Below are 24,963 nucleotides of genomic sequence, written 5' to 3'. Positions count from 1 at the left end.
GAATCAAGCAGGCCGCTGGCTCGCCAGGCACGCGAAGAAGGGACAAAGGCGGGCATTCCTCGCCAGCGTCGCCGAGACGACGGGGCCCATCTGTCAAGGCGGCTGTATGGCTCGCCTCGAGAAGCCTCTACGGGCTGGCGAGGAATGCGTAAACGGTTGTGAGACAACATGAAACTTGCTTGTCCACGGCGTCGCTGCTGTTGTCTGGGCGCTCAAGGCGGCCGAGGAGAGAGGGAGGACGGCGCGGCGCTATTCGCAGCGTCCACGGGGACGAGACCAAGCGCCAAAGGGGAATGGTTTGGATTCCAGCGCCTCATCTCTTCCGACACTTGGCAGCACCGCCCGCTGCTGCCGCCAAACACGCTTAGTGGAGCAGGGCCAGCGCAAATGAAGAAATAATTCACAGACAACAGTCTTGTTCCTCCGCGTAGCGTTCGTTAGACCGGCTCTGCGTTACAACCGAGGGAACACAGGCGACTCCGAAGCGGAGGGGTTGTCTGCCAAGATTTACGCTCCCCGAGGTAGCTCATCAATCCATCTATGGGCTCCGTCGCGCGAGAAATACACCTCGACCCGAAGGCAGCTCGGTCTATAGTGGCGCGCGGCGCACCGCTTTACATGCATGGCGCCATCGGCCCTGCCTCGGCGTCAAACGCTGTTCCGAGTGAAAGGTAAAATTAGCACAACTTTCTCTTCTTTTCTAAAGCCAGGCTTGGGAGAACGGGGCGCTCACGTGGCCCAGAGAAAATATATAGATTTCGGTCGGTGCCGGCCGAACGCGAGCGGGAAACATCGGCGAACGGGGCCTGCCAGAAATGGGCGCCAAGAGATGCCGCCACTATTCCTGGACGGCCCTGTTCCTACACCCTTGGAAGAGTTCCTTGAGCGGGAGGAGGCATCGATTTCGTCACCATGTATTCTGAACGCACGTTCATGTGCCACAGCATTGCAGCTTCTAATAAGTGTGGTGCTGCAGTTGGAAATGACGCGATCTTTATATGGGAGATTTGTACCTGTACTCGGCTTCTCAACGTCGATTCTACAGACTGCAGATCAACCAGTTGGGCGCAGTTCGGGCTAGTCTCGCTGGCGCTCTTTTCCTTGTTTGCTCTTCCCCGTGTACGATGGTTAACGGGTTGCGGTCCTTGTTAACTTACGCGCTTTTCCTCTTGTACCTCATTTTTGCTTATAGTTTTTCGGTTGCTGCTCGTCATCTGCTCCATAACAGGACGTAATCATAAATAAATTGGAACCATAGACGGATGAATATAAGCCAATCTGTCCGTCGTTGCGTGTATACTGGGACATACAAAAGGGCCGCACTATGATCGCTCCACATTCAAGGTGTTCCTCTGATTTGCCCCGAATTTCGAAAACCCAGAGGTGGAGAGGAGATTGGATGTAGAATGGGAAACAGAGACTTTGATGCAGATTTTTGACAGTTCAAGCTCTACAACGACTTTCACCAGAAATCAATCTAGTTCCTTGCTTCAGCATATAGCGACAGTGCAGCCGAAATAGGTGCTAGTCAATAGCTGCGGAAACAGCGCGCATCGGGGAGTCAGCTGCGCTCTTCAAAGTATATAGGGGACTGCTCGCGGCTGGGCTGCCCAGAGGCACCAGCTCAGAAGCTGCGACCTTCTTCTACGCTGCCGGAAGCGATGAGAGCCGAGTCAAGCGCGGCGCGGACATTACGCCTGGCAGCGCTCGCCACTAACGACGACGGCCCTCCGAAAATAACAGAACCGAGCGCACGTTGCAATTGCGAGCGTGCCCCCGTCGACTGTCGGGACCTGGCGGCCGCGATACATGGAAATCCTTTCGGAAGCTGCCGCCGAGGGATGGGCGAAATTGGGCGCAGCTCGGCGGGGAGTGCGGCTATTCTGGGACAGCGTCAACCCGTTGGCGCGACTAGGACCTGCGCCACGCTGCCTGCGGGACGAAGGAGGTGTCGGACAAACGCTTAACATTTGTTTTGAGCACGCACCACCTACACACTCCTGGGCTGGTCGATTTTCGCGGTTCGCAGCTCAATTCCGGGAAACCCGCAGCGACAGCGCTGCTCAGTCGAGCGCCGCACTTTGAAGGCCGTTAATCACGCGCTGAAAAGTGAGCTCAGCCGGTAACTTTGGCGTGAAATGTATGTCCGCCCGGGCCAGCCCTCCGCGCGCCCCCCTCCCCTCCTACGGCTCGTTAGGCGCGCTGCTGTTTCTCGCCCTCTGTTTGCTGGCGCGAATGCGCATGTATCCGCCGCGAACGTTATTTATCACGTTGGGAATGAGCTACTCCGCAGGTAGCGCGCCGTGTTGACGGAGGCCTTCTCGGCGCACCGCGGGCCAGAGCGCAGGGGCCGCGTGATAATTGGGAAGTTTATGTGGGCTGCGGCGCAGGAGCGCTCAAACTTTCCCTCTCGTCGCGCGGCGGAACACAACTCGTGGGAGTTATAGGGGATGGAACCGGTCTTGGCCCGCGCACGCGGGCCTGAGAGCACGGTACTAGACACGACCCGAGTTTAGCGGCTCGCTGCTGATGACAAAATGTTTCGCACATCGGTACGTGGCTTCGCTTACCGGCGAGTTCGTGACTAAGAAGAAAGTGCACAGCAATGTCGATGCTATGCCGCTGAAAAAGCCACTCGAGCCGGCAGTTACAATATGCTGCTATGGAAGTTGGGATTACGGAGCTTCCTACTTCGAGGAAGCGAGGTACGTGAAGCCTGACTGAAGCAGCGTAAGGAAACACCGCAAATGAGTAATTACGTGACTAAACACACACACACACACACACACACACACACACACACACACACACACACACACACACACTTCGGAGGGCGAGAGTTCAATTTTACTTTTCCAAGCAGAAATATTGGAGTTTTGTAAACGCCAGGCCAATGCATAGCTGGCACAGACTGACTTCTTCACATCAACGACGTGTGTGTAGTTCTGTATCCCCGTTTACCGCACTGTGCTCGTTTTTGCCATGATGTAGTAGGCGGAAAACGGGGATACAATTCAGGCGAGACAACATAGACGAGAAGACAAGTATATCTACTTCATCCGATCAGGCAACTGTATCGAAGGGTATCGCCTTCCGTTGTGTGCAAAGCAGGTGGCGAAATAGGTACAGTCGTTTTTAGAGATACGGCACTGTTCTGACGGTCATTCAAGAAGTATTCCATGTCAGTATTTCATCGTAGCTGAATCGTTTTGTCTACCATTAGAGACAAATTGTTCACTGAATATGCGGTACATTGCGGTGATAATTTTTGGTGAGCTGTCTCGAAGCACCAAATGGAGGTTCGTCCTGACGCTTGCTGCTGCAAAGCAAGTGGAACGTCCCACAGGATACAAAGAGTTAACACGTCGAAGCCGCAAAGATGTCGAAGCCGTGAGACAAATATCATATAACCTGTTACCACCCAGACTGCGCATCAAGGATTCGCACGTCGATTCATTTCTAGCTGAGCGTATAGACTCAGGATCACGCGCCAAGAGAGAGAGAAAGAACAGCCACGCCGTAAAATCAGGAGTGAAGAAGCACGGAATAGGGGCCGCCCGGCGCGCAGTCGTAACCGTGCGAGTAGGGCTCGGCAGGCCCCGCCACTATCTCGGCCTGTCGGGCCGATTCTATCGGCACTGCTGCCCTGGCGCCAGCACTGTCCAGCCGATGGAATGCCCCGACGAAACACGAGCCTCCTGTCCCAACTGGATGGGGGAGGCCCCGGTGCAAAGAGTCTGTCTGGCTCGGCAAAAACAAAACGCCAAGCGGAGGGGTAGGGGGACGCACTCCATCGGTCGGGAGCGTGCTGCGTGTTAACGGGGCGCCGCTGAGACGGCGCCGAAGTCACGTCGCGTGGGAACACAGATGCGGCGCAGGGACCTCGGGCCTCGTCCGCGTGCGAGGAAGCCGGCTGTCACGCTGAGTCGCGACCGCAGCTACGCCTGAGCTAATCCGCGCGGGAGAGGGGGACACCGGCTCCTCCCGGCTCGCGGTGTAACCTTGCGCCTAGGGGCGTTTGGGTGCGCGATTCGTATCGAGCGGCTGTCGCTCGTCGCGGGGGCAATGAGTGCACGCTGATTACGGAACGTGCTGACTAGCGTAAGGCTGCTCAATGGAGCTTCAGTAAGTGCTCCGTCCTTCGCCGCTCCAGGCGCGTAATTGAGATCAAGCGAGTCGTGTTTCTTTTTTTCATAGTCATACGCAGATATACTTGCAGTCAGATCTGCTCGAACTATGCGAACAAAAAGAGGTGGGGTGGTGCCGACAGATATCCACAGCGGGAACGTCCTTAATTGTTTGTCGGTTCCATATTCATATTCAAGGATAGACTTGCTAACAAGTGCACGGGGTTCTCCATAGAGAAATTTCGATCGTCTAATAACTATACAACTATCTCATTTAGTCAAGGACATCTTAAGAGCCTTCATGGCTAACTTTAAACAATGTTTGCTCCTAGTAATGGATGCTCCAGGTAGTCTCCACACACGAACATTGTACTTCGCATGTGAACATGTTGGATAAATGTCACCCTCAATTGACATCACTACGTGTATTGTCCCCTTCTCTGATGACGCGAAAACATCTTTCAAAGACTGGCTATCCTTGTGAATCTAGTGAACGGCAGTGAAGAATTTCAAAAGGTAGAAAGAGAGAATGAGAGTGAAGTCAAATGATGTACGATGGGAGGGGCAAAGCGTCTACAAAGAGTTCTACCTTGTCCAAGATCTGCTTCGGATTTGCGGCGGTCACTCCGCCGATTCGCAAGGTCGATAATATGGCAGCGCGGTGCCATCCTACGACTGTATAAGCTGCAAAAACCCCCTGCTACGATGACGTCGAGAGATAAGTCGACAGTCTGACTCCGTTGTGGGAGAGGGATGGAGGCGGCGGAGCCGGGGTACAGGCACTGGCAACATGCGATGGGTGGGCCCGTGACTGGAGCACGGCAGTGAAACGATAACACAGCCCGGATCACGTTTCCGACGCGAACGAGTGTCAACAGCTGCACTCGGCCAGACACGGCGCCGTGAACACATCCATTACTGTTTAGAGGGGATCACAGAGAGGACGAGTGGAAAAGCGTATGCCCCTGCCACAGGCATTGCCGACAGAGCAAGTAAGGGAGGGGGACTGCTGTCGCAGCGCAGTTTAGGCCTCGTTTAGGTGCTCTCTGAAAGACGGCCAGAGTGAGGGGAGACGCATACAAGAAAATGCTTTGCAAAGTAAAGTAACTGCGCACTGGCTGCGTGACTCGGAGCCTTTCGCGAGATAGATTATACTGGGAGCTCGCTACCACTAAATTGCGCTAGGCCAGAGAAGGTTGTGTGGCCATTCAGAAGACCTTGGAAATTATCCGTGGTAATACAGCTGCAAGGAAACCGCAGTTACGGCTATCGCTTTGTCCTCACCGGACAAGAAAAATAAAGACAATTTGAAACAAAATAATAGAAGGACGATGGTCAAAGGGCCGATAAGTCTAGTTGGTGATAGTATCCACGCCCGTGCTTGTTCTACATTTTCTAGTGGCCACTGTCTAAAAAGCCTTCCTTGTTTATTTTCTTACACTCATTAACCGCGAAAGTTGTTCAACAGTTCGTTATAAAAGCAAAACTCATGAGAGAAAGCTATGTTGCCTGTTAATGACACCATATCTATGCGCTGAAAACTTGTTTTTCCCCTTTCTGTCTAAGACGGTTCTGCCCGACTTTTATTGGCTATTTGGCTATTCTTATGAATTTCTCACGAACCACACTTGGCCTTGAGTGTTTCGTCCAAATCGTGCCCCAGCTTGTCGATGTCTAGTTCATTGCCTTACTATATATATATATATATATATATATATATATATATATATATATTGTCGTGAAGCATTTTGGGCAGTTGGTGTTCGCGACTAGAATGATAGAGCAGCGAGAGGTAATACAGCCGATCGAGCACCGAAACAAGGTTTGTCTCTCTCGTCGTCGTTCTCTCTGTCAAAGCCACAGCCCCACTGCTCCTTAGTTTACAGTACAATATATATATATATATATATATATATATATATATATATATATATATATATGGTGGCGTGGAGCAGAGGTAGAACACCGGACTGCTAATTTGAAGGTCGTAGGTCGTAAGTTCGAAACCTCCTCCAGTACGCTACATTTTCAGGGTTGGAGTGGTGCCTGACACTGGCAAAATATTGCGGAGAGCCGGTGGGGCTATACTAGTCCAGGTGCAACCAAATTAGGAAGGCCCGCTAAGCTTCAACAAAGACACTCCCTCACCAGAACCTCCCTGGTACAGTATTCGGCCACTACCGTCCTCATGGCCCCTGTAATTAATCCATGGCCTTCACTCCCCAGCGGCTGCGAAACACCTGACCAAGGTTGTCTGACATGCTACGTGGCAGAGGACCCTAAGAATCTCTGGATCCGTACGGGCTGCCACTGGAAACAGAACCTGCCAACGCTTAACACGCGAACCCTCTCAAGTGAAGCTAACTTAACGGGGCTCTTTGATGAATTATCAGGCATTGCCTGGGATATTATTTGCCTTATTTAGGTTAGAACTCGTGATCGATGCTTATACAGTGCTGACTAACAGCCACGTCCTCTAATACAGAGTTCTTCCAAATAACGTAGAAAACGGCATAGGACCTCTAATCCATAAGGACAGAACGGGCAACATTGATGAACTCTACGGCAGTAATGAGAGGGCAGCAGTCGTCGTAATAAAGCTGAATAAGATGTATAGATCAAAGCTAGTACAATCGTAAGCTCCCACCGCCACTCATGATGAGGAAGAAACATAACAGTTTCATGAAGATGTTGAATTAGCAATGACAAAGGCACAAACTCACACTAGAGGAGAGACGTTTGTAGAATTCGCGGGTAGCAATAGGCTCCGAATAATGAATACCTTCTGCAGGAAGTACAGCAACAGCAAGTGCACCTGGAAAACCTCTAAGGAAGAAACAAGAAATCAAATAGGCATACTACTCTCTGCCGATCCCAGCATAGGGTCTAGCATAGTTCTCTCAAATTGAAGAAAGGAAGAGTAAAATTATTGAAGAAGGAACACCCCAACCTAGAGGCAGTAAGGGTAAAAGCAGAGAAATCCAGGCTCGCAAACAAATATGGAGCTTTAGAAGAGGAAGATGAAGACCACACAGACGTAATAAATGAAACCGGAAGTAGGCTGATGTCACAAGCAGCAACTTCAGTAGGAGATAAGAAACCAAGGCAAGAAGTAGGTTAGCTCTCCCATGTAGCAGGGGACCTAATAACGAAATTGTCTCACTACCCAGAGATCAGACGGTATTCGCTAAACTGTGAAAGCTGATAAATAAGAAGAAAATAAGTGGTGATATGATCTCGGGACCGAGTGAGGTGGGTCTTCACCGCAGGAATCAGAAAACGACGACGAAGGCGGGCATCGCGAAGATGAAAAAAAGAAAGTAGAAGAGAATGTATTCACTTCACTGTTACATGGTTGTGACTCTATCAGCGTCTCGAGAGGTTCTGATTAACACGGGAGCACAGGACAGCCTTAAATAACCCCTTGCGGTCTTGTGGTCGCCGATGTCTTCTTGGGGAGCCAGTAGAAGTATCAGTGCTTTCGTCAGGCTCTGCAGTCGACGAGCTCCTGCCCCTCGCGTGTTCTTGTCTTCGTCCTTCCCTTTGTGTCTGCTCAGGGCATAAAGGGTGACGCCTTTTCGGGGAAGAGGGCAATTATCTCGTCATGGGAACGCACACCTGAACGTTTCTCAAACTTGACAAGTCGATCATAACAGTGGCATTCGAAATTATAACGTCAGAATGATTGAGGAAGCAGTAAAAAAATGGACGAAGCATGAAATCATTGAGAAGAAAACTTGGCATAGGACAAGGCAGGATGTATGCACTTAAAGATAAGAAGGGTAATGCTATCAGCAATTTTGAAGATATAGTAAAAGCAGTGGAAGAATCGTATACTGGACTGTACTCAGAGCAGCCACGCTACCTTCATTCGAAGTAGGGATGAACAGGATACAGAGGCTCCTTCTATAACTACCAATGGAATTGTAAGGGCCTTGCATGACATGACCCGTGGAAAAGCAGCCGGAGAAGATGGAATAATAGTCGATTTAATTAAAGGTAGAGGAGATATCCTGCTTGAAAAGTTTGCGGAATTTTATAAGCAATGCCTCAGGATTTCAAATTTACCAGAGAGCTGTAAGAATACCAACATTATACTATCCGTAAGAAAGCAGGCGTTAAAGAATTGAAGAATTATAGGCCCATAAGCTTGCTTTCATTATTGTATAGAATATTCACCAAGGTAAGTTCCAATAGGATCAGGTCAAGCCTTGACATGAATCGACCAAGAGAACAGGCTGGCTTCAGGAAGTGATATTCTACAATGGACTCTGTCCATGTCATCAATCGCGTAATTGATAAATCTGCGGAGTACAGTCAACCTCTCTATATGCTTTAAGATATTATGAAGAGGCATTTGATTTAATATAGATACCAACAGTCATAGAGGCATTGTGTAATCAAGGAGCACGGAAGCATACGTAAATATCTTCGAAAATATTGTCACAGTCTGTAATGTGGGAAGAAGTGGAAGCTGATGGTGGTCTTGCAGACGACGAAAAAGAGTTTAGGTTTTTGTCGCGTCTCTACGCTTGTTGGCTCCGCCATTAAAAGCCATCTGTGAATAACCGTACGCTTCTTCCTTCCCGTAACAATATCTACAAAGGTTCCACAGATACCTTGGTACTCCACAAGAAAAGTAGAAAGTTACCTATCAAGGATGGGGTCAGGCAAGGAGACACAATCTTTTCAGTGCTATTAACTGCATGCTTAGAAGGATTCTTCAAGCTATTAGACTGGGAAGACTTCGGAGGGAGGATCAACGGCGAATATCCTAGCAACCTTTGGTTTGGAGATGACATTGTCCTGTTCAGCAACTATGGGGACAAATTACAACAAATGATTGAAGACCTTAACTGAGAAAGTGTAAGAGAGGGGCTGAAGATAAATATCCAGAAGACAAAGATAACGTTCAATAGCCCGGCAAGGGAACAAGAATTCAGGATATCAGCCTATATACACAGGAGTACGCTTATTTAGGTCCCTTAGTCACAAGGGACTCTGATCATGTGAAGGAAATTCAGAGAAGAATAATAATAGGTTGGAGTACACACGGCAGGTACTGTCAGATCCTGACTCGGAGCTTTCCACTGTCATTGAAAAGAAAAGTATACAATCATTACATTCTACCAGTGCTAACATATGGGGCAGAAACTTGGAGGTTAACAAAAAAGCTCTAGAACAAGTTAAGGACTGCGCAAAGCGCGATGGAAGGAAAGAAGAATGGTAGGTGTAACGTTAAGAGACAGAAAGATGACGGTATGGATTAGAAAACAAATGGGGATAGCCGATATTCTAGTAGATATTAAAAGAAAGAAATGGAGCAGTACAGGCCATGTAAAGGGTAGGGTAGATAAAGGGTGGACTACTAGAGTTACAGAATGGTGCCCAGGGAACGTAACTGCAGGCGAGGACGGCAGGAAACTAAGTAAGGTGATGAAATTAGCGAATTTGCAGGCGCAAGTTGGAATCTGCTAGTGTAAGACAGCGGAAACTGTAGATCGCAGGGAGAGGCCATCGTACTGCAGTGGACATAAAAATATGATGATGATGATGATGACGATGAAGATGATGATGATGATGGTGGTGGTGGTGGTGGTGATGATGATGATGACGACGACGACGGCGGCGGCGGCGGCGGTGATGATGATGATGATGTAATGCACAGGTTAGTGGACGGGTACACGGCACCGCGGCAGCTCAATCGGCAAGAGGATCGCCCGTGTAAAGCGAAGACGTCGGTTCGTATCCCACCTGCGGTCATTTGTCTTTTAGGCAACCTTCATTTTCATTTATTATAAGTTATGTATTTTCAATTAAATAAACAATTAGTTTGCCCGATGCCTTCCTTTTTGTCATTGTCTGTTGGCTTTTATGGTTGTGACTTACAAAAACTGGGCCTCGGTTCTCTTTCCGTTCGTTCAATATATATATATATATATATATATATATATATATATAGAGAGAGAGAGAGAGAGAGGGAGAGAGAGAGAGAGAGAGAGAGAGAGAGAGAGAGAGTTAACGATACAGGTAGAAATACATTATGTCTGCTACTTCTATTCAACCTTTGTACTCAGACAAGGAACCACCAATGTAGCTTTAATTTTTTTATTTGCGCGCAATAAGTACGTTCGTTCATACCATAAGCCAAACTTCGAACGCGCTTCACGCACGCCCTATGAGAATGCTCCACAGCCTAATATTCCCTGAACAGTACGCTCCCCAACATAACTCATATACCAACTCTCTGAATGACTCACCGACTATACCTAAAACCGCACCTCTTTTCTTATTATTAGTTTTTCCACACATTCATACCATGGTGGACAAGTTCTTGTAGGCAATGACAATTTCAATGCAAGAGTTACGGACATAGGGATGAATTAGGACAGCATTTATTCTACCTGACCCAAAGGAGCTTCTTTGTATTCACTGAGGATGAACAAACTACCGACCACTACACCAGCCGTGGAGTTACACAAGGTGGCGTTTTGAGCCCGGTTTTGTTCAACCTGGCTCTGATTGGACTCACGGAATTTCTGCCAGACTCGGTCAGTCTGCCAATTTATTAATATGACATCTGCATCGGGCGTTCAGGAGTAACTCGCCCGCAGGTTCGTGAAAGACTACAAAAGGCTGCAACGATGACGTCTACTTTCTTCAGAGACAGGGCCTTGGAGTTTCAACAGAAAAATGCGGATGCCAGACTCGGTCAGTCTGCCAATTTACTAATATGACATCTGCATCGGGCGTTCAGGAATAACTCGCCCGCAGGTTCGTGAAAGGCTACAAAAGGCTGCAACGATGACGTCTACTTTCTTCAGAGACAAGGTCTTGGAGTTTCAACAGAAAAATGCGCATTAGTCGCCTTCGCGCGAAAATCGATGACGGGATACCCGGTGTCTATTAATGGCCACCCTATCTTGTACAAGAGAACCCCTCGATTTTTAGTGATCATTGTGGACCGCGACCTCCCCTGGAGTCCCCCTCTCCACCCCTCCGTATCCTACCTAAGGAAAAGACTCCTCCAGATCAGTCACTTTTTCAAAGCCATCGTTCGAAAACCGTAGGGACCGTCGGTGTGTTCTATGCTTCAACTGTACAAAGCGCTCTTCATGGGTTTATTGCGTTACAGCACTCGGGTGCTTTCAAGCACCCAGAGGACAAATCTCAGAGTGCTTGAGAGCAGGCAAGCTCAAGCGTTTAGAACATGTCTGGGTCTACAGCGATGCGCTTCAACAGCCGCAACGATTTCCATCGCTAGGGAACATCCCATAGGTACGTATATCGCCAGAGACACCCTTAGAAATCACCTTCGTCACCTTTCCCGACTCGTCTTAATGCCTTGCTTCTCTCTCGGAAAATAGACCAAAAGTAACTTTTTCGGGCATTATAGCCTCGTACCGGTCCTCTCTTCCATGCGATTTCACGCCTGTAGCAAGATCACCTTGTCCTTTGTGGTGTCTCTGACAGCCAGACGTGCGGCTTTCCATTCCAGGAGTTGCAAAGAAGTCCGACTTGCCTACTTGTACCCTGAATCAAGCCGTTCTACATCTACTGCACGATTCATACTCGAATCGAGTTCACATTTATACAGATCGCTCTTCGACTTTAACCAGCCCTACTGGTGCGGTATAGTCATTCCGTCGGTGTCAATCTGCAACAAGTTCAAGATCAGCCACGTCACAACATCGACAGGCTCCGAACTTTTCGCTCTCCGTAGTGCAGTGCTATATAGGAACAGCAACGGTTACCAAATCACTGGGATATATTCTGTGACTCAAAAACAACCCTGCAATCACTCAATTATCAGCTCTGCACCGCAGCCCACATGAACATTTGGTAGCAGATATTTCGATAGAGGTCACGACATTGTATTTCAGTGGCTATATATAGCCACTGAAATACAATGTATACCTGGGCACTGCAACACCATTGGCAATGAAATTGCCGACAAAGCTACCATTGAGACATATGGTGAAGGTGATAGCGCCTCGATACCATTGTCAACAACGTATCCAACGCGGTACCTCAGCGGTCTTGCCCATATTATTACTCCAAGGAAACGGAGCACATCGGAGTTCACCAACCGGCGCCTATATATGGCATGGACCCGCATATGAGATTGCAACTTATACGTGGTTATAACCGACGGAAAGAAACGTTACTATGCAGCCTGCGAGTAGGAGTTTCTTTCACAAACACCTATTCATTCCCTAATTGAAATGGCCGAGAGTCCAAATTGCAGCACATGTGGTGTCGAAGAAACGACCAAACATATCCTGTGTGACTGCCGTACATGTGAAGATGAGAGGAGTGCCCTTCGTACACCTTTCGAGCACTTAGATGAGCGTCCTCTCACAGAGGAGAAGATCTTGGGCCTGTGTACTCGTGCGTCTGCTATGTGCAATGCCACAAAGGCGCTGGGGCGTTTCTTGAAATGCTCCTGCTGTATGACCGCCTGTGAGTGGCTCAGCGATGAACGTTTGCGTGTTTAACGGTGGAAACTGTGAACTTCTTTCTTCCTTCTCCTCTTTCATTCTCTTTCCCCGTTCCCCAGTGCAGGGTAGCCTACTGAGCTCAGCCTGGTCAACCTCCCTGCATTTCCCTTATGACTTCTCTCTCTCTCTCTCTCTCGTACGCGGCTAGCATGCTAGCATTTTCAGCAGCAGTAACCGCGTTTTATCTTTACCTATTTATTTATTTCATTACATGTGAGAGCAAGCGCAACCATCGCCAAAGTTACCCTGGTTTCGTGCGTGCATGGACGTGGGCACACACGCAGATACTCAAGTTGCTCTGAGAGCCTGGTTCATAATAAAAAAATTCTGTGCCATTCCACTGTGTGAAGGTGGATTACCAGCGAAGCTGTGTATGTGGGCCCCTTAATGGCGAACTGTCCATTGTCGTGCGTCGAACATCGTATGCACATAAATAGAAGGCGAGGCGCGACTAGTCGCTCCTCCACGATGTTGAGCCTCGGAAGATGCTGAGGCACCGGGGGGTATACATACCCATGTATTGTTGCTAAAACGCGGCACGACACTTTTATTAACGGATTCCGGCACGTTGAACAGACACGTACCTCACCCCACTCCGAGGGCACACACTACTTCACCGTAGCCAAGGCGATCATGCGTTAGTCGACGTCCCGCAGTGCAGTAATGGTTGTGAGCTCAGTAAAGAAATCACAAACGGTCACACACAACACAGGCTACACAAAATGGATTCCCCACCAACTCCCTCTGAATCCTTGCTGTTGCTCCGGTGAAACGTTCCAAGCTTGCGGGATCGGGGCCGCATGGGCGGTTCGCATTTCTTTCCGCCTTGCGCTTCTGGCGTGCAGCACGCTTACGGGACCGCCACCACGGGAGAGTGGAAGGAAAGGAAAGAAGATACGCGAGCGCTTGGAACGCTGACAAAGAGAGGGCGGTGCGAACGTAGCCATGGCCGACGTGGGTCAAAGTGTAGTATCTGTTGTTTTCAGTTTAATATCTGATACGGGTTTTATTTGGACATAAGATATTTAACTTATTTTTGCAAGTTTGCGGAGTGCCTATTTCACCTCCACCGCGGGTCGGCCCGCAGTATTGCGCTGTCTTCGGGATCGGCCCACATATGGGGAGGAATTCTTGATCGACGTGGCTCGATAGACGCAACGCAATTTTTTCCCAGAACCTGGCCATATACAGCTTCGATATAGAAAGGCAATGTTGTTTGGTGGTATCAACGTCTACTTTTATTTAGCTAAAATATGATCTGGCAGTGTACTATTTATGTGGCTAAACATCCAATATCATTGTTAATTAAGGGAAAATGAGACATCCATCCTATCGTAGCAACTGCTACAAAGGAAACCCATGCGGGTTCCTCGAATGAAAAGCCTCGCAGTTGAAGAAAGATTCGTCCTGTTCCGGGACTCGAACCCGCGACCACCGCCATCCCGGGGCAGTCACTCTACCATTTGAGCCAACCAGGCTTTTTTTCCTTTATATCTGAGCAAACTAGGCCGCTAGCAGATAGCAGGCTAAGTCGAATTTGTCAGGAACTCGAAGAATAGGCATGAGTTTGACGTAATAGTTCTGCGGAAACCCGCAAGGTGGAGAGAAGTAATTAATTAAGGGAAAATGAGACATCCACCCTATCGTAGTAATTTCTACAAAGGAAACCCATGCGGGTTCCTCGAATGAAAAGCATCGCAGTTGATGATAGGATGATAGTTTATGAAGAGAATGATAACCGATTTTTTTTTCGGTTGTGTTCGTTCCGTTCTCTACGACCCACTCACACGTATTACGGAGATTTTGTCCTCATAAATAACCATCACATTCTTTTTATGCGATCCATCTCGGATATTATGGCTTTACAGGGCAAAAAGGCAATGCCTAAGCACATAGCTTATCTATGTATCATGCTGGTTCACGTGATCATTGTATTGAGCAGCGCCATCGGCCTCATGCAGGAGGCTAGCGCAGACATATAGTGATTTCAAGCCTACTAGACTTGAAATGCGTCAGAAGGACGGCGGTGTATCACAAATATTTGATAGCGCCTGCCGCTTAGATGTTTCGTGGTTGCCTTAGGTTGGCCACACGAGCATGCGCTCTTATGTTTTGGCCCCTATGCCAAGCGATGAGCAGATTTACCATTCCATGCTGGTAATACAAAGACGCCGGTTCTCTTGGTTGAATTAAAACCGATATACGCAAAATAGTTCACAACACATACACACACCGCGGCTGATAATGCGCGTCGCATGTTTGCGGCCCCAAGAGATATATCCGCGTACTGTAGTTACCGATGCACGGAAAGGCTTCCCTGACAACCTTATATGAACGGACATTGCGTAAATTTCAGAAAGTACGATCTAAAATGTCTCGAAATTGTTCAGCAGCGCGTCACAGCGATACATTAAAGGCAACGCCGTGCCGAATCGTACAAGCCAGAGAGGTGGAAAGGCTCGCCACGCGCCCTTTCCTCCTCGCCAAACGACATGGCGCTTCCGGTGCGCTCAGCCATTTCTTGCCTCAAGAAGCGCCGCAGTGCCTCGGCGATGGCTCGCTTTCCGGTTTCGGCGGCCCCTTTCCTATACGGGTAGAATGCAAAAGTGCTTCGGTACTTAAATTTAGGTGCATATTAGAAATCACGAGGTTTTCTTTTTTTTTTTTTATGGATACGGAGACATCCACTACGACGTATCTCATTGGCCGTTTGTTGGGACGTGAAATTCCAGAATTATATTTGATTTCCTGCCTGAAACCAAAGTGCAATGTGAATTCATTTATGCACATACACAGGGCCACTTCCTCACGGCCCCTGGTAAAAGTATTTGTCACTTCGGGAGCTGATGTGCTGTTAAAATTGGCTCCATCAAATACGCGTAACCATGCATAACTGAAACACAGGTGCGGAATAGTGACTTAGTGACGCGAAAATAAGAAATGAAAGGAAAACACATTGCCGCGCAGAGAACGTTTCTAGGTAGCCACCCTATTAGTTCAAATCCGCTTTACAAGCCTAAATGGTGTTAATTGAATGTGCTAAACCTAATCTGATAAATGTGCTGTACTCGTACTACGGGACCAAGCCTGCTTCCTGGTTAGCGAACTGACAGCTATGGAATTAATTCTCATACGGATATTTGCACTGAAACTCCCGGGCTCTGATTGTTTTCTGATGACAATGGAGAAGAATAGAAAAATGACGTACCACGGGACCACTCGTAATTGACGTTTCCCTAGCCTTGATTGACTGCAGCTTCTGTATTGTTATGTGTCTTTAGTCTAGATTCCTCGACGCCACAACCCCGGGATAATATGACGAATCACTATTTTGGTCAAACCTAGATTTTGGGGTATAGCGGAACATTTTTGCAATTATTTTTGGTAAAAGATAATGTTCGAAGAAGACTATAGTTCCCAGCCAGCTGAGTAAACATACTGTGTCCACTCGTTCACGCTCGCAAATATTCCGTTCTCGAGTATCCAGTGATGTCCACACTTACATGACCTCGAACTCACGCACACTGACTTGCTTACGTATTAGAAATTAACGCACTCAAGAGTGTGTTCGCCGGCCAAGGGCACTTTAGATCGGTTACGCACCAATGCCTAAAGCTGAACGTTTTTTCGCTACGAGTCACGACGTAAACGAGTGACGAAGAGTATTACCTGCTTTGCACGCGCTACTACAAAACTTCAAAACATGTACGTTCTTAGAACTGAGCGCTGCAAAAATAAATATGCCGCAACTGGACACACTCGCGAGCAATTAGGTAGAAGATAAGTAATCAGATGACATCGCGCCAACAAACATTACTCAGCCAATAACATGAAAAGCGATGCCTTTAAATTGATTTACAAAACAAAAGAGAGTAAAAAAACTAGAAGCAAAAGACAGTGACCCTGATTTATTTAAAGGGTGGAAAGTACTCACTACCGTGTCTTGGAAAGTTTCTAGCCGAGGGCGCACCATACAGCGGTGCTTGCACCATTTGGACAAGGCATAATGAGCTCAAAAAATAGATATGCGACATCTTCTAAAGCTTTCATCAAAGCTTCGTGTAATTCACAGTCATTGCCGACGACAGCCACCGGAACAACGACTTGCTGCGCCATACAGTCATCGTGCGCAGGCATAACAAAGAGAGGCAGAGGAGGCCGGCACAGGCAAGCAATTGAAGCGTCACCACGTGATTAAACGCGACCGCGCCAACCGGTGCACATTGAAAGGCATCATAAGCTTTGGGTTCATGGTAATCACAAGATCACAAACGGTAACGCCTGGTTGTAAATGAGCCATGCATCTTACTCTTCATTTCTAAACACTCTAGAAGATCTAAGACTAAAGGGAAATAGAAGACTTTCTCGAACAGTATTTAACAAAGCACAGAAAACACCAAAGAAACTAATAGAAAGAACACCAGAGCCCACAACATCTAGTGCAGTAGTGAGGAAATACTGCTCAATGACGTGTTGATAAAGAACAATGGATACCACTCCATTGAGGAGTTTTAGTACTATTCTCTTCAGAAAGTTTTTACTGCTTTAAACGCAATTATAGATACCCGCCGTGGTTGATCAGTGGCTATGGTGTTGGGCTGCTGAGCACGAGGTCGCAGGATCGAATCCCGGCCACGGCGGCCGCATTCCGATGGGGGCGAAAACGCCCGTGTACTTATATTTAGGTGCACGTTAAAGAACCCCAGGTGGTCGAAATTTCCGGAGTCCTCCACTACGGCGTGCCTCATAATCAGGAAGTGGTTTTGGCACGTTAAATCCCATAATTTCATTTTCATTCTTCAATTATAGATGCTGCAGGTGAATCCCCTAGCAGAAGTAAAAGCATTGCTTGCTTTTACGAAGAGCAGTGCTTTCTTGTTGATGTTCGTGTTCCTTTTGTGTGTCTCCTAAAGCTTTGCAGCGTTGTTTCTCAACCAGGCAATTCCAACTAGCCCCAACGCAAGCCTTAATCAATTGAAATGGAACCCATAACAAAGCGAATCGCCTTCCTCTTTCGATATTCGGCATAAGGGACAACGTTTACAAAGAAAACAACTATGCTACAAGAGCTAGAGCGAGGAAACAAGAGGTGAAAGGCAGAGGGGTTAACCCGATTAAGTGTCCGGTTGGCTACTTAATGGCTATACTACAACGTAACTGCAGTGGCCTAAGCGGCGAAAGGAGAGATGCTCGGGATTTCATCGCACAGTACAATTTCCTTGTGCTGTGCCTATCTGAAGCTCGATGTGATAGTTTTTGCTTGGCGAACTACGGTACGATATGTAGGCGCGCCCACATGGACTCAGTAGACTGATATATGTGCGCAAAGATAATCCACGGACATTAGTAGCTGCGTCGCCAAGCACTTCTATAGGTGCCGTGGTATATATAACGTGAAGAAAGTGGACAGTGAACAAAATAAAAAAAGAGGCACGAATAAATCGTGTCTGTCTTTATTTTTGCCTGGGTCCGCATTTTGCCCTGGTCCGCATTCTTGCCCTCAGCCGCTCTCTTCGTGCCGGCTATACCATGTCATATAAGCACCAACTGGCCCGACAACAAGCTTTATTAGACTTCTAGAGAGTTTGTGCGCTATAAGCTGCATTCGTGACGATGACAATAACATGTCCAGGAATTTTGGACATTGCCCCTTCGGCTATCTGTCAAACTTCACCACAGTGCACTGGCATAACTTAATGGGCAGCATTTTCAAAAAAATGATATTTGAGAAGGCCACCCTGATTTCAACGACTTTCAGTTAGCAACGTCGAGAGATTACACCCTTTTATCAACATGTGTACTTACGGAACTTAGTCGTAATGTTTTTACTGCGTTGTAGCAAATTGTGGTCAGGCTTAAAATACTGCTACAAAACATGAATAAGTGCCCTAAATACACATGTTATTAGAAGGACGTAGCCTCCTGACGTTGCAAACCAAAATTTGTTAAAATTGGGGCGGCTTTTCGAAATAATTTTTTTTAAATGCTGCCCATTGAGTTATGCTGACGCATTGCGGTGAAGTTCGACAGATCTCCGCAGGGGCGATGTACAAATGTTTTTAGTATGCAGTAGTTAGCGCGCATTTACAACGGCCCACAGGTCAGAATTTTTATAGCGCAGCTCTTAGGTGCCCGTTCCTGCAGTAAGCGTCGGCGTCGGTGAAACCGAGTGAACGAGCACAGCGAAGGATGAAAGAGCGAACTGGAACGCAGCGTGGGATGAAAGACGTGAGGAGGATAGCGGAGGAGGATGGCATGGCGAAAGCGTGAGAAGAAAAGCGTAGTGCGGCGACGATGCTGCAAGATGGCGGCAGAGTAGCGCGCGTCGTTTGGGAGGTCTGTCTCTGGCGGATGCGGTAAATCACGTCCACACGTCACCGACGCGCTGCCTCTCGCGATCTCCAGATTAGCGAGACAGTCGCGCCACACTTCACTCCGTTTGCGATATGTCGCACGAAAGATTGTCCGCGCCAGCCAATATATCGCGAAATCAAACCACGTATAGAGCTGCGCTCAAATTTCGCATTAGGCAGTATCTTAACCGTCAGTGATTTTTTCTTCAGATCTTACAGACATGTGCCGGGCCAACGGATACTCTCCCATTGTATGTGGCTATTTAGCGCTCACAATGCACTATGGTATAGTAGCGTGAGAAAAGGGAAACGCACTGCGAGAATCAAGGAAATGACGCATCCCCGATTTTTTTTTTTTATGGTTGTACATACTCGACCGTGCTGCACCTTACGTTTCGCTCATCCGATTTGGCATCTAATACGGACTGGACAGCAGATGTAGACACCAGATGGAGTCGCCATTATGTCATCTTTGTTTATCTGCCATCACTTACATACAAGCCACTGCAACTCCCAGAAAGCATTGTAAATTGGGCTTATTTTCGATACTTTAACAAGCAACGTTTAGGTAGAGCGCATGACTCGGGTGATCTCACGTCAGCTCTCAGAAATCCGATTAATAGTAAATAGAGCTGCTTTTCGTCACCTAAACAAGGAACGTTTAGGTAGTTCATTCGGCGAAGGCGATTGCACATCAGCCCTAGGAAGTAATCTGCCTAAAGGGACCTTTACTGTTACACTAGCTACTAGACAGATATAGAGGTGTGGATGCTAAGTGCGAACACCTTCGTGCGATTAGGTGACGGGCGCAGTGGAAGTACACTGCAGGTCCGGTCTAGTGGATGACTACACTGAAGCACACGAAGTATTCTCCGAAATGGAGAGGTAGGTACAGGGGGTCACATTCAAGCAATGGGAGAGCTGTGCCGTTCACTAGCACCATTTAGGTCACCTACGAAGACCTGGTAGATCCTGCGAGTCATTCGTTAACTTGTAAGTCACTTAAATCCTTGTCGTTCAAGTGAATAAGGTGAAGTTACAGTACTCAGAGAAATTTTGTATACACCTTGCTTGACGAAGCTCAGATGCCAGGAGAGAGGCATATCAGGTTCCATGGACAACGACTGCCTGAAATTGTTACTAAAGGTGGACTGCAATCAGAGACACCTGATTTGGGCCTACATATTGTATTAGGATGTCTCACAAGTGCTTTAACGCTGCCAAGAAAGGAACAACCCCAGGCCCCGATAGACTGGCATATTCGGCCCTAGCCAACTTTGGTCCTCGAAACACAAAACGTTTATTAGGCAATCACAACGTCTGCAGCAGAAGTCAGAAGCGAATAGACAGCAACAGCATTGAAAATATCAAAAGTTGTCCCTGTGCTAAAGCCAGGTGTAAGTCCCATGGCTTTCGAATCCTTCCGACCAATAGTGCTCACAAAGCCCCCCCCCCCCCAGTTTAAAGATTAATGAAATATTATCAAATAACATATATGCAATGGTGGAGTGAAAAAGCCAGTTTGTTACCCCCCAACTTTTCGGAATTTTGTAGAAGCGGACGTAGCGGACAACGTAAGTAGATCTGACCGGTCTAGAGTACTAAAGGTTTAAGAGAAATTTCAGCTAGATATGAAGCTGCATATATAACATGGTTAGTTATATTCATATTTTCGAGGAACTTATGACTTTTGGTATTCGAGCAAGAACTCTACGCTTTATAGGCAATTTTCACAAGGAGATAAAGCTATTTGTGGAAACGAATGATGGAAGAACTTTGCCCATACTTTAATCATAGTGAGCACATCAATGAGGCGTCCTCAGCCCTGCATTGTTTTATGCAGTAATGTCATTGTTACCACAACATGTTCCGCTAGATATACAGTGCTCGATATATGTAGATGATATCTGCATTTGGACTTCGGCATCTTCTACCGAAGCTAACGTCACCAATTTTCTTTTTGAGCCTGGCATGAGCCTCTCCACTGAAATGTCAGCGGTATTGTTTTTTACTATTCCATAAAGCGTTGAAAGCATCTGAAATATACTCCGAAGGTAGTCTTCTAACAAATATGAATGACATAATTTCTTAGTTCGAAATTTACTACACTGGGTTGTTTAGTGCCCCTTCGGACGATCACGATGCAGAAGTTTTAGAGAGTTTTGTATCTCTTGTAAAACCGTTACAGGATGATGACTATGCATTCATCAGTGGTAGCCTTACGATCCAAGAAATTGAGCTAGCTATTGATCAGCTGCCTTTGTCGAAAACACCCGGCACCCATGGCCTTTCAAGTGAATTTGACAAAGTTCTGACCTCAATTTTCAGTCCCATATAATTGGACATTTTTATTAGAAGTTTAGAGGTGGACACCCTTCCACAATCTTTTTGCAAAACCCACACATTTTTAATTCTCAAAAGTTCAGATAAAAGGAAACTGCGTTCTGTTGAAACCTACCGACCAATCACATTTCCAAACGTGGATTAAAAAATTTTTGCAAAAGTTTTATCTAATAGAGTGCAATTTGCGATGTCTATTCTAATTGGTTCCCATCATACCTGTGGAATTAGGGGCCGATACATTCATACCAACATACATATCGCCGGTACACTTCATCAATACTGTTATGGTTCCACTGAGGAGCTTGCAATGCTCCAGGTAGACCTTGCTAAAGCTTCTGATCGTGTGAGTCACCCCTATTTATTTTCTCTTGTGGAGCATGCCAATAAATGTTGCCTCCATCGTGGTTAAATGCGTTAGGCTTTGCTACTCTAGTTGTACTACTCGTTTAGTTATTAATGGCCAACTCTCCGAACCCGTTTATATTTGCTAATCAGTAAAACAAGGATGCCCGATGTCCCCACTACTATTCTTTACCCTTTACCTGGAACCGCTATGCTTGAGCGCAATTCAGTCGAGTTGCATCCATGGCTTCAATATACTGGGTAATGAAGTAAAAGTCTTAGCTTATACAGATGATCTAGCGGTCTTCTGCATGGATAAGTCCAGTGTAGAAAAGGTAGTGTCGACAATAGAAGAATTTAGCAGCGTATCAGGAGCACGAATGAACTCGAAAAGTTTAGGCTTATCGTTTGGCTCATGGTGCTATACACCAGAACAGTTTGCAGGCGTTAAGTGGACTGATGTCCCGCCAAAGTATCTTGGCGTGCCGCTAGACACATATATAAAGTAAGCGCGCACTATTGGAAAAAACGCGTTTCGGCCCTGCAAAGTTACGCCCAGACATTCATTCCACGACTTTCTATTTCTGGGAAAGCCGAAGCCTGCAATAAGTTCTTGGCAACAAAAATTTACTATGTATTGCAAGTTATTCATTGTGCTAGGCTATACATCCAACGCTTTCACCGGATCTTTGCAAACTTCGTATGGTCTTCAACTCTTGAGCCCATGAGGCGAGACAATATTTTTGAATGAATGTGTAGTGTTTAGTGGCGCAAGGGCGAGGTATGGGCAAAGAGCGACAAGCCAGGACAATATATTAAGGCCGGTTAGTGAAGGTGGGCTGTGCTTAGCACACCTTAATGTGCGGCAAATAGTGTCTCGTTTCTTCTTTTTCCGCGATACTTCGCATCCTATAATTCGGTAATACATGGAAGTCGCACTTGTTATTGCGTTACCTGATTTAGTTGTTTCTTCAAATTTTCATTCGCGTTTATGCTTGTGGGGGTTCATGCAAGAAGTTTACTTAGAGGTTCGTTTCTTGACAGTTAGGTTTTCCGCTGAATACTTGTACTCTGTGTTGCGTAAAACGTTATACAAAGATTTACTGTCCATGCTATTTCCGCCTCCATTTTACCAATCACTATACATTAAATGGCCAGGCCGCGATGTACTAAAACGAGTTTGCAAAATGTATTTATCCCCTTGCTGCAAAACATTCTTTTATAAACTTCATAGTGACACCATACCGGTAAAAACATGGCTACAAAGAAGGCTATCTTTGTCTCTTCTGTTAATTGTCGCCTTTAGGATGTACCAGAGACAATTGAACATTGTTTTATTAGCGGCACCGACGCCATCCTATTTCGGGATGTCCTCCAACGGACTTTAAAAAAAGACTTTGAGATTAACGCTCATACTGTGCGATACCTGCTGCCAACCTCTGATAACAGTGCACCTTTCGATATGTTTCTTCTCATGGGAATGCGCAGTTTGTGGAAAACGCGAATGATTGACTGAAACGCCGAAAGAGTGGTACCTACAGGAGTACATTTTATTTAAATGACACTACACCTAAAACATGCTTATGATGGACTCGATATACAACCGCACTGGTACCCTATTTTGGTGACGTGCTTATCCTTACCACCCTTTTAAAGTGAAGCCAACGTTTCTACTCACAGTACGAACGCTGCCTCTTTTGTGTGTGACTTCCATTGTGCCCTCCATTCTCTGACTATGCAGAACTGGTGAATGTCGGGTTGAAAGCTACGGTAATAGATACCATGAAAAAAAAAAGATGATGCATCGACAACCATCCTTTAGAAATTGTCAAAAGCCATCATTCTGTTGGAGTAATACTAGATTGACGTAAAACATTTGGAACCGGTGGAGACGAAAGCGAACAATGTCGTACGTTTGGCGCTACTTGGCCTGACACGATGGAGGATCTCAAGAGATACTTTGCTAATGCTCCGTCTGGCTTGAGTATGCTCAGCACTTGTGTACTCGCTACCAATATCGCAAGGATTAACATATTCGGCAGATGATAAGTTGCACCTGATAATGGCAAACAGTTTTCGTGTTTGCCTTGGCATACCGAAGGCGATGTTAAGTATACTGGTTGCACGAGGGTCATCTATAAGCGTGCTACGACAAGAAACATCTCGCCACTTCTTCCGCCTCCTCACGCAACGTAAATGTCACCCAATATCGACAACGCTACCTTTAAGCAGCGGATCTCATTTACATTCTCAGCTGGCTGGATATCAAGCAAGCTTTCTAAGGTGCAAACATTATAGAGATCTGCCGCCACCATTGATTCACCCGCTTGCAGGCATGGCTTGCAGGCGTATGTAGGTATAGAATGGAAAAAGAAGAAATGCGCAGTTCGTTCCTTGGTTCCTGTCGAGTTTATTTTGCGTCAACTTCACGAGAAAAATAAATTCTGGATTTTATGCGTTAAAACCCGATCTGATTATGAGGCACGCCGTAGTGAGGGACTCGGGAATAATTTTGACCATCTGGGATTCTTTATCCTTCACCCTACGTACGGCAATTCAGGATAGTTCAGGATGCGCCATCGTCATTGCAGCCACATGTGAAGAGCGTCTGCTTAAGTTTTCTCGCTCGGCGTCATCCACTATATAGCAGAGCTATATGCCATACCGGAAGCTAGGGAGTCCATTGCATTGGGAAGTGACGCGCCCGAAAAGTGCGTGCTCTGCTCAGACTCGAAGTCGGCGTTAAAGCTCCTGTGTAACAACCTGGCAAGGACATCATAGAGTGAAACTATATATTGCTGTAGTTGCGGAAGATGTGCACAGCGCAGCATCTCGTGCACAACACGTAACAATGGATTGCCCTTGAACGACCACGAAGGCGAAATGGCAAAACAGGCCAACGAACACGGCGACATGTGTTTTATCCGTCTATTCTGCAATTAAGTTTTCCACGGAATGATATTTGGCAACATGGTTTGATGATGCTGCGAAAAGGTCTCTCCTGTATACTGTGGACACTGAACTAAAATTTAGAGTTTTTATTATCTAACCAAGAGTGGTAGAAACTTGATTTTATATACTTCGGCTAGCTAGGTGACGTCTTTACGAACCACTTAGTACATAAAATAGGACTAGCTGAATCAACACGATGCGATTGTGGTGAATAAGATAAGCACATCTGACATGGGTATTACTTGTCCGCTTTGTAGCCAGTAGAGTCGAGAATTGCCCGTAAAGTTTAATGGTATTCGGAGTTAAACGCTCTCTTCAGGAACTCAGACCGTTGTTTTCTCCAGC

General features: G+C 46.8%; 1 non-coding gene across 1 annotated transcript; it reads left to right on the top strand.

The window, feature by feature from the left end:
• Positions 1-13,564: 13,564 nt before the first annotated feature.
• Positions 13,565-13,748, top strand: LOC142568003 (U2 spliceosomal RNA). Its single transcript, XR_012825335.1, has one exon. It is a non-coding gene; the product is annotated as a U2 spliceosomal RNA (small nuclear RNA).
• Positions 13,749-24,963: the final 11,215 nt, after the last annotated feature.

This window comes from Dermacentor variabilis, chromosome 1 (assembly GCF_050947875.1).
Source record: "Dermacentor variabilis isolate Ectoservices chromosome 1, ASM5094787v1, whole genome shotgun sequence".
In the NCBI taxonomy this organism is placed as follows: domain Eukaryota; kingdom Metazoa; phylum Arthropoda; class Arachnida; order Ixodida; family Ixodidae; genus Dermacentor; species Dermacentor variabilis.
Note: the sequence above shows the minus strand (reverse complement) of the source record. Positions and strands in the feature narration are given on the sequence as shown.